General features: G+C 39.2%; 1 pseudogene; it reads left to right on the top strand.

The window, feature by feature from the left end:
• Positions 5,932–10,147, top strand: LOC100520476 (annotated as a pseudogene).

Here is a 10,601-nt window from a genome sequence, read left to right as displayed (position 1 = left end):
TAAGGGGTCTAATCAGTGCTACAGCTGCCACCCTACACCATAGTCACAGCAATGCCAGATCTGAGCTGCATCTGCAACCTACACCACAGCTCAAGGCAAAGCCAGATCCTCAACCCACTGAGTGAGGCCAGGGAACAAACCTGCAACCTCATGGTTCCTAGTCAGATTTGTTTCTGATGTGCCATGACGGGAACTCCCTACATGCCATGGCTTTTTATTTTATAAATGGAGGTTTGTTCCTCTTAATCCACATCACCTACTTCATCCCTCTCCCCCAGATACTGTCACCTCTGGCAACCACCAATTCTTCTATGTATTTATGAGTCTGTTCTCATTTTTTGTTGATTTGTTGTTTTTATTTTTAGGCTCCAGATATAAGTGAGATACCATGATATTTATCATTATCTCTCTGCATTATTTCACAAGGCATAATACATTCTAGATCCATCCAAGTTGTTGGAACATGGCTGTGAACTGTGAGATGCACTTGAATCATGGCTACCTTATGGCCATGTTGTTGACAAGATAGTGGGAAACATTTTTGTTCCCGTAATGGGATGGTACAGACCATTATTTTCACTGTTAAAGATTCATTTTCATGCTTTTGTGTGTGGATGACCAGTTTCCTGAAAGCATTTATTGAAGAGACTCAGCTTTCCCTATTGTGTGTTTTTGGCTCCCTTTTCAAAGATCAGTTGATCATATATGTGTGGGTTTCTTACTGGGCTCTATATTCTGTTCCATTTTTTTATATCTCTGTTTTTATGTCAGTAGCATACTGTGTTGATTTCCAAAGTATTTTAGTATAGTTTGCAATCAGGAAGTGTGATGCCTAGAGTTTTGTCCATTTTGCTCAAGATGGCTTTGGATTTTATGAGTCTTTTGTTGTTTCATATGGATGGAATAAATGATGGTGATGGGATGTGAGCTCCAACACACTTCAGGGTCAGTTGTGTGGGAATCTCTAGATCTGATACTACTCTGTTTTTTCCTTTCTGCAGTGAATGGAGTGACAGATTCCACTGTAGGTTCTTCAGAGGTCAAGGGTGTTCATGGCCTCTCCTCCTCATGAGTACGTAGAGGGAAGACTAATGTCTCACTGACATTAGAGACAACTTCTGGGAGACCTGTAGTTCAGTCCCTTTGGTCCCTGCACTGGATCTGTCTCCAGAGGAAGGCAAGAAATTGGGCAATTAACTCAGTTGTCTTCTTCTCTAAGCAGAAACTTGGGGGTGTGCTCCCTGGGGTCTCAGTCCTGTTGGTAAATGTGCATCTTCCCTTCTCATTGTTCTCATTCTTGTAAACAGCTGGGGAAGTGCTAAATATCTGCGGGCCATGGAGGAATAAGAGATGAGTCCTCAGGTCGTAGCCTGGATGTGCAGAGATCAGAGCATGGTGGGGAAGCATCCCTTGGCCTAGATGTGCATGTTGATGTGAGGACCAGAAAGAAGAATCTGTTTACATTGCTTGTATAACCATATGATTTTAGTGACTGAATCACATGCTGACCTACATTGTGCTACCAGCCTCAAATGGCCATAACATTAAAATTAATTAAAATGACCTGAAATTAAAATTTTGGTTCCTCATTTGCACTAGCTATATTTCTAATCTCCAGTAGTCACAGGATACTGGTGCTGCTGTATTGGACAACACAGTTCTATAGTATTTACATCCTTTTGGAAAGTCCTATTGTACAGTGCTAATAATAGACCATGGAGGCTGGAAATCTGCAATACACATGTGTGTTCTTGGGTTTCTGTGTGCATTTTGATTCTTTTTACGTTATTTGTGTGTTGTTGAGTTTGACCACACATGATTCTTAGTGTCTGTCAGGGAGTTTCTGTGTGTACGTGTATATGGATTGTGAGTTGAGTGGGTGACTGGATGTAGTCTTTGCATGTTTCTTAAACAGCTTGTGAGGTTTAACTAACATACAAAAATCTGCACATACTTAATGTACAACTTTTTATTTTTGTCTTTTGTCTTTATAGGGCTGCATCCACATCATATGGATGTTCCCAGGCTAGGGTTTTAATTGGAGTTGTAGCTGCTGGTCTATACCAGAGCCAGAGCAACATCAGATCTGAGCCACTTCTGCAACCTAAACCACAGGTAATGGCAATGCTGGATCCTTAACCCACTGAGCAAGGCCAGGGATCAAACCCACAACCTCATGTTTCCCAGTTGCATTCATTTATGCTGCACCTAGACAGGAACTCCTAATCTACAAAATTGTGAGGAGTTTGGACATGTGCATACACTTGTGAAGCTACCACCACAATCAAGGTTATAAACATATCTGTATCATCTCAAAATGTCCCTCTGTCCTTTTTATGTGGTAAGAAAACTTAACATGAGTTTTACCCTTTTAAGGAATTTTTAGGTGTACAGCACAGTCTTTTTGACTCTAGGCATTATTCTGTATAGCAGGTCTCTAGAACTAATTCATCTTGCATTCTGACACTTTATTTTAATTAAATAACAACACTGCATTTCCCCCAACCCTAGCCCTTGATGACTGCCAGTTATTCTCTGCTTCTATGAGTTTTCCAAAGTGAAGTTTTGCAATATTTGTCTTTGTAGGACTGGCTTCTTTCACTTATCATAACATCCTCCTGGTTCTTCCTTGTCAGAAATGTCAGGATTAACATTCTTAAAGGCAAAATTATAGTCCATTGTGTGTATATGCCACGTTTATCCATTCATCTGTTGATGGAAATGCTGCTTGTTTCCATAGCTTATCTGTTGTGCACAGAGCTGCAATGCACATGGGAGAGTAGATACATCTCTGTGCTCCTAATTCCAGTCCTTACTGGTATACACCCAGAAGTGAAATTGCTGGGTCCTGTGGTAGTTCTATTTTGAATATCTTGGGGATTTTCCATACTGTTTCCCACATTGGTGTCACCATTTTATATCCCCACCATAACTGTAGAAGTGTTCTTGTTTGTATGTTTTTAAAGTTGTGAGTTGGAGTTCCCTTTGTGCCTCAGTGGTTACCAAATCCATCCAGGAACCATGAGGTTGCAGGTTCAATCCATGGCCTTGCTCAGTAGGTTAAAGATCCAGTGTTGCCATGAGCTCTGATTAGACCCCTAGCCTGGGAACATCCCTAGAAAATCAAAAAGTGAAAATAAATTTTAAAAAAGTTTCAAGTGACAAAAGTTTTCATTTGAAAGTTGTAAATCAGTTGGTATGAATCTGTACAAAACTTACTTCCAAATAGAATGAGTATAGGTTGGAGGGGGACAAAAAAAAAGAAGCAGCACCTGGGTTTTTGTTCTTTTGTCACTATGTGTCATGCTGAGTGTCTGTTTCTGTGTATAAGGCACTCACAATCTCCTTGTCCTCTCCTTGGATGGCTGTAGAGCAGAGGGGGCCATGTGAGGGCCTGGGAAATATGTATATGCATTTGACCTGGTCAGTCAGCCTCACAGCCTGAGTCTTCCTTTGTCTCAGCTCTAGACATAAACAGGCAGCAAACTAAGTCTTCTTTATGCTATGTTGGTGGTAATTTGTTCAAGTGGCTTGAAGGCTGCTGAACTTCTTGCTATGTTCCTCATTGATGTTTAATGATTTCCACATTTCCACTCCTGGGAATAAGTTTGGGTCAATTTTAGAAGCTTGTTTAGTTAATCAGATGACTGTGAATTCTGATATAGGTCTTGGTATTCCAGCATCTGTAATATCTTGGCTCTCTGGTATTTAATCAATCAAATTCTCATGTCACTTGCATTACATGTATGCTCAGAACTGACCCATTTAAAGCTCTGGTGATGGAAGGGGAGAAAGAGACAAGGGCAGTTATGAAGGAAGCTATTTATTGGAAAATTTATGCAAAATGCAATGAGTCATGTGCTGTGGAGCTACTAAACTTCAAGGGCTATCCATGGGCTGGGCCTGTACCATTTCCTGGATGTGAAAGCAAGACCTCAGAAGTAAACACACATTTTCAGGAAGCTACTTGATATTGCTTGAGGGGCTCCTGTGTCTGCCATTTTTAGCTCCTGATGTCTGTTTACTCATCCTTCCCAAATAATGAGCTGGTTTATTTAATTTTGGGGTCAGTCTCCTTTTGATTGCTATTTTTGTCTATATTTGCTGACTCGTGATATATGTTCTAAATTAAAAAAATTGTATTGTGATAAAATTTTGTAACCAAATTTAACATTTCAGTAATTATTGTGTACATGTCTGTGGAAGTAAGTAAGCCCCGCTGTTGCACAACCATCACCACCATCCACCTCCAGAATTCTTAATCTTCCCAAATGGAATCTCTTTACCCACTGAACAATAACTCCTCCTTTTCCCCCCTGGATCAGCCCTGGGAAGTCTCCATTCTGTTTTTTGTCTCTATTAACTTGACTCTTCCAGGAATTTCATATTAATGGCATCTTACAATACTTATGCTTTTGTGATGAATGATTTTACTTAGCATAATGTCTTCCAGGGTCACTTATTTTGTGGCTGTATCAGGATTTCTTTCCTTTTTAAGGCTGAATAGTATTCCACTGTATGTATAGAGCACATTTTATTTATTCAATCATTTGCATCATTTGCTAAAGGACATAGTTTGTTTTCATCTTTTGGCTACTGTGAATAATGCTGTTTTAAATATGGGTGTAGAAATGTCACTTTGGCCCCTGCTTTCAAATATTTTGGGTATACAAGCAGAAGTAGAATTCCTTAATCATGCAGAAATTCTTTTTAATTTTTGATGAACTTTCTTTTTTATTTATATTTTCTTTGTCTTTTATTTATTTATTTTAATGGTTATTTCCCCAATACAATTTTTTATACTATACAGCATGGTGACACAGTTATGATTACATGTATACATTCTTTTTTCTCACTTTCTCATGCTCCATCATAAGTTATTAGACATAGTTCCCAGTGCTACACAGCATAATCTCATTGCTAATCCATTCCAAAGTCAATATTTTTTCATCTATTAACTCCAAGCTCTCAATCCATCCCACTCCCTCCTCCTCCCCTGTGGCTACCACAAGTCTATTTTCAAAGTCCATGATTTTCTTTTCTGTGTAAAGTTTCAGTGGAACTTCCTTAATGTTTGTCTTTTCTTTACTTCCTTCCTCATACCCTCTCTTCCTTGATTCCTTTAATTCTTTCCTTCCTTCCTTTATTTCTTCCTCTTTCTTTCTATCTTTCTTTCCTTCCTTCTTTCTTTCTTTGTTTCTTTTTCCTTTTGTTACTTTCTTTTGTATTTATTATATATATATTAATGATAAAAAGTAAGTATTTTGTTGAGCACATTATTTTCTAGATGGTACATTAATCTACATTAATCTCCCATATAATGCTTTAAGTGGTGTGTGTGTGTGTGTGTGTGTGTGTGTGTGTGTGTGTGTGTAGAATGTTGATGTGTGTAAGAGAGACATGAGCACATAAGCTTTCTAAGAGTAGAGCCATGGAAGGAACTGTTCTTATTTATTACTGTCTCCCTACTGTCTATCAAAATATCTACACTCTGTAAAAAAGATTATGAGTTTCTCTCTATTTCCACTGAAGGTTTTGATTGAACTCATAGACTTTCTTCATGTGACTGTGTCAAGTTCAGACAAATCAAGATGTATTCCTCTCATCATAGTGGATGAGGCATCAGTGTGTGAATGCAGTGCAGTGACACCTGTTTGTACACTGACACCGTCACTCTGAGAAAACCTGTAACCACAAGGTAACTGCTATGCTCATTATTTATAAGTTACATGAGTTTCTGATTTCTCTTCATTCCCAAAATAGTGAAAAGCAGCATGAGGCAGGACAACCATAGCCAATTTCATCCTCCTGGGGCTTCCCATCCAGACAGAGCAGCAGGGCCTCTTCTTCACCCTGTTCCAGAGCAGGTACCTGACCACAGTGCTGGGGAACCTGCTCATCATCCTGCTTATCAGGCTGGACCCTCGCCTCCACACCCCCATGTACTTCTTCATCAGCCACTTGGGCCTCACAGATGTCTCCTTTTCATCTCTCACTGCCCCTAAGATGCTGATGGACATGCAAACTCAGGATCAATCCATTTCCTATGCAGGGTGTGTAACACAGATATATTTTTTCATATTTTTGTTTGCATTGATAAACTTCTTGCAGTGATGGCCTATGACAGGTATGTGGCCATTTGTCACCCTCTACACTACACCATCATCATGAGGGAAGAGCTTTGTCTTTGTCTTTCGGCTGGATCCTGGCTCTTCTCCGGTGCCAGTGCCCTGACCCACACCCTCCTCCTGGCTCAACTGTCCTTCTGAGCTGACAACGTCTTCCCCCACTTCTTCTGCAACCTTGCTGCCCTGCTTAAGCTGTTCTCAGACACCTCTCTCAATAAGATGGTCATATTCATTGTAGGGCCTGCAGTTGTCATTTTTCCTTTGAGTACCATTCTGGTCTCTTATGGTTGCATTGGGGTCTCCATCCTGAGTGTCCCCTCTATGAAAGGGATCTGCAAAGCCTTGTCCAATTTTGGCTCCCACCTCTCTGTGGTGTCTCTATTCTGTGGGACAGTTATGGCACTGTACTTTTCCTCCTCATCCAGCCAGTCTCAAAACAAAGACATCATTGCTTCCATGATGTACACAGTGGTCACCCCCATGCTGAACCCTTTCATCTACAGCCTGAGAAACAGAGACATGACATTGGCTCTGGAGAGTATCTTCAGAAACAATAATCATTTTTGCCAAGTGAGAATCACCTACCCATGTGCTTATTTACCCTCTGACCTTCTCAGAAATGCCTTAAAAATTTGTGTATTGATAACCCATATCTCTAGCAATTTCCTAATTGTCCTTTAAATAGTCATTCTGATTGGATCAATTTATTTCCCTTTAGTAATATATCTTCTGCATTTATTCCTCAAAAACCCTAAATATATCCTTACTAACAACACATTTTTAATTTTGGGGTATAGAAACATCAAACTTCTCTGTTTGCATGTGCATGTGTTTTTAAATTTTGTGTTATTTTTCCATGTGTCATATTATTATTACATTTGGTTTTTTACACCATTTTTAAGTGTGTGTGTATATATATATATATATATGTATATATGTATACATATGCATATGTATATACATATTTTTAAGTCATATTATGGTCATATATTTGCCATTGTTTTTTAAATTTTTAGTTGATTTATTAATTATTTTGATGTATAGTTGACTACAATGTTGTGTTAATTTCAGGTATAGAGTGAAGAGATTCAATTTAATTATATAGTATACATTTTTTCCTATTGTTTTCCCTTACATGTTATTACAAAATATTGAGTATATTTCCATGGGCTTTAGTTGAGTTCTCTCTCTCCTCTTCTTAGTGAGTCTAGCCAGGGGTTTGTCAATTTTGTTTACCTTTTCAAAGAACCAGCTCTTAGTTATATTAATTTTCTCTGTTGTTTTTTTGAATCTCTAATTTATGGATTTCCTCTTTGATCTTTATAATTTCCTTCTGCTGACTTTAGGTCTTTTTGGTTCTTCTTTTTCTAATTCGTTTAGATGGAGGGTTAAGTTGTCAATTTGGGATCTTCCTTCTTTTTTGAGAAAGGCCTGTATTGCTATAAATTTCCCTCTGAGCACTGCTTTTGCAGCATCCCATAGATTTTGAGAGGTTGTGTCTTCATTATCATTTGTTTCAAGGTAGTTTTTTTAAGTTCCTTCTTGATTTCCTCATTGACCCATTGTTTTTTTTTTTTTGTTTTGTTTTTTTGTTTTTTTTAGTAGCATGTTGTTTGTCTCCATGTAGGAGGTTTTTTCTCATTGCTTTTCCCATGGTTGATATCTAATTTCATGCCATTGTGGTCATAGAAGATACTTGAGATAATTTCTATGCTCTTCAATTTGTTGAGGTTAGCTTTGTGTCCCAATATGTGGTCGATTCTTGAGAATGTTCCATGTGCACTTAAGAATGTGTATTCTGCTTTTTTGGATGTAGTGTCCTGAAGATATCAATTAAGTCTAACTTTTCTATTGTTTCCTTTAGGATCTCTGTTGCTTTATTGGTTTTCTGTCTAGAGGATCTGTCCATTGGTGTGAGAGGTGTGTTAAAATGTCCTACCATGATCATATTCCCATCAATTTCTCCCTTTATGTATGTTAATATTTGTTGTATGTATCTGGGTGCTTCTGTATTTGGGGCATATATGTTGATGATAGTAACATCCTCTCCTTGGTTAGATCTGTTAATCATTAAGTAGTGTCCTTCTTTGTCTTTCTTATGTCTTTTGTTTTAAAGTCTATTTTGTCTGATATGAGTCTTGCAACTCCTGCTTTCTTGTCATGTCTATTGGCATGAAGTATTTTTCCCACCCCTTCACTTTCAATCTATATGTATCCTTTGTCCTAAGGTGAGTTTCTTGTAGGCAGCATATTGAAGGTTTTTGCCTTTTTATCCACTCAGCCACTCTGTGTCTTTTGATTGGAGCATTCATTCCATTGACATTTAAGGTGATAAGTGATAGATGATTATTTATTGCCATTTTGAACCTCGTGTTCAAGTTGATTCTATGGTTCTCCATTCTTTCTTTTTTTGGTTGGGTGGTCTCTGGTTATTTTCTGCTTGAGTGTTTTTTTTTCTTTCATTTTTTTGCAAATGCAATATTTGGTTTTGGTTTGTGGTTGCCCTGTTTTTTAAGTATGCTAACCCCTTCCTATAATTGTGTTTTAGCCTGATGATCCTATAAGTTCAAACACTTCATTACTATATTAAAATTAAGAAGAGAAACAAACAGCAAAAAAAGGGTCTATTTATTTCCTAACATCCCTTGCCCACATTTATGGTTTCTATGACTCTTTTTTTGTTTTTAATTTTGTTTTGTTTGAAATATGTTCATGATTAAATCTGTATGCTGGCTTATTTGAGTGACTGCTCTCTGATTGTGGTCTTCTCAGTCCTAGTTCTTCCTCTTCTTTTTTTTCTTTTTTCTTCCCTTTCTTTTCTTCCTTTCTTTTTGGTTTAGAGAAGACCTTTCAGTATTTCTTTTAGCCTGGGTTTTGTATTGCTGTATTCTTTTAGCTTTGGTTTGTTGGAAAAAAAAATTTATTTCTCCTTCTATCTTAAATGATATTCCTGTTGGATAGAGTATTCTAGGTTGCATATTTTTTTCCTTTTAGCACTTTCAATATCTCTTGCCACTCCCTCCTGGCCTGCAGTGTTTCTGTAGAGAAATCAGCTGATAACCTTATGGGGGTTCCCTTGTAGGTAACATTCTGTTTTTCTCTTGCTGCCTTTAGGATCCTCTCTTTATCACTAACTTTTGCCGTTTTTATTATAATGTGTCTTGGTGTGGGTCTATTTGGGTTCAATTTGTTTGGGGCCCTCTGTGCTTCCTGTATCTTGAACTCAGTGTCCTTTAGATTTGGGACGTTTCCAGCGATAATTTCTTCAAATATATTTTCCATCCCCTTATCTTTTTCTACTCCTTCTGGAATTCCTATTATGCATAGATTGGCCTGCTTTATATTATCCCATAGGTCTCTTATATTGCTTTCCTGTTTTTTGATTCGGTTTTCTGTCTGTTGACCTGATTGGGTGATTTCCATTATTCTATCTTCCATATCACTGATTCGTTCTTCTGCATTATTCATTCTGGTTTTTACTGCCCTTAGTTGAATTTGTATCTCTGCAAATGAATTTTCTAGTTTTTCTTGGCTCCTCCTTATATTTTCTAGTTCCTTTCTGAGGGTATCTGCATTACTGTTCATATCTTCTCTTAATTCCTTCAGTATTTTCACTATTTCTCTTTTGAACTCCAGGTCTGTCTGACTGCAGAGATCTGTTTCATTGTTGAATGTTTTAGGTGAGTTCTCCTGTTGGTTTGACTGGGGGTGGTTTCTCAGCTTCTTCATCTTCCTTGTTGTTTTCTTTTTCCTGGTGGAGTTATACCCTCCATGGCTGGGCAGAGTTTGCCTTGTCACTGCTGTGGTATGTTTCCTGAGGGCTGGCATTGTTGGTCAGTCTTCTTTGAGGCAGCATGGCTTTTCCAGAGGGTGGGTCTGCACTGCAATGGAATAGATTTCATTCATCTGGGCAGAGCTTGCTCTAGTGTTTTTGGGCTGTGGGTATCTTGCAGGGGGCTTGCGGTGCTGGGCAGCTGTTCCACAGGAGTTCAGAACCCCCTGAGGCCTGGAGCAGCTAGCTGGGCAGCCTGACTTGGAAGGACTGCCTGAGAATTTAGGCAGATTTTTCACGGCCTGGCAGAACTTGTTCTAGCTTTTATGGGCTGCAGGAGCACTTGCAGTGGGCTGGTGGTGCTGAGAAGTTGTTCTGTGGGAGTGCAGCACCCCCTGAGGCCTGGAGCAGCTAGCTGGGGCACTGAGAACCCAAGAGGCTCTTTCCCTGGGCAACCTACCTTGGAAGTACTCTCTGAGAATGGAGGCAGATTTTTCATGGCCCAGCCAAGCTTGTTCTACTTTTTCTGGGCCCCAGGGGCTCTTGCAGGGGGCTGGCAGTGCTGGGCAGCTGTTCCACAGGTGTGCAGCTCCCCCCGAGTGCTGGAGCAGCTAGCTGGGCCACTGAGAACCCAAGAGGCTCCTGACTTCCCCAGGGAAGCCTGACTTGGAAGGACTGCCTGAGAATGGAGGCAGATTTTT

Source organism: Sus scrofa, chromosome 1, assembly GCF_000003025.6.
Source record: "Sus scrofa isolate TJ Tabasco breed Duroc chromosome 1, Sscrofa11.1, whole genome shotgun sequence".
NCBI lineage: Eukaryota > Metazoa > Chordata > Mammalia > Artiodactyla > Suidae > Sus > Sus scrofa.
The sequence above is the reverse complement of the archived record's forward strand: the minus strand, read 5'-3'. Positions and strand labels throughout refer to the sequence as shown.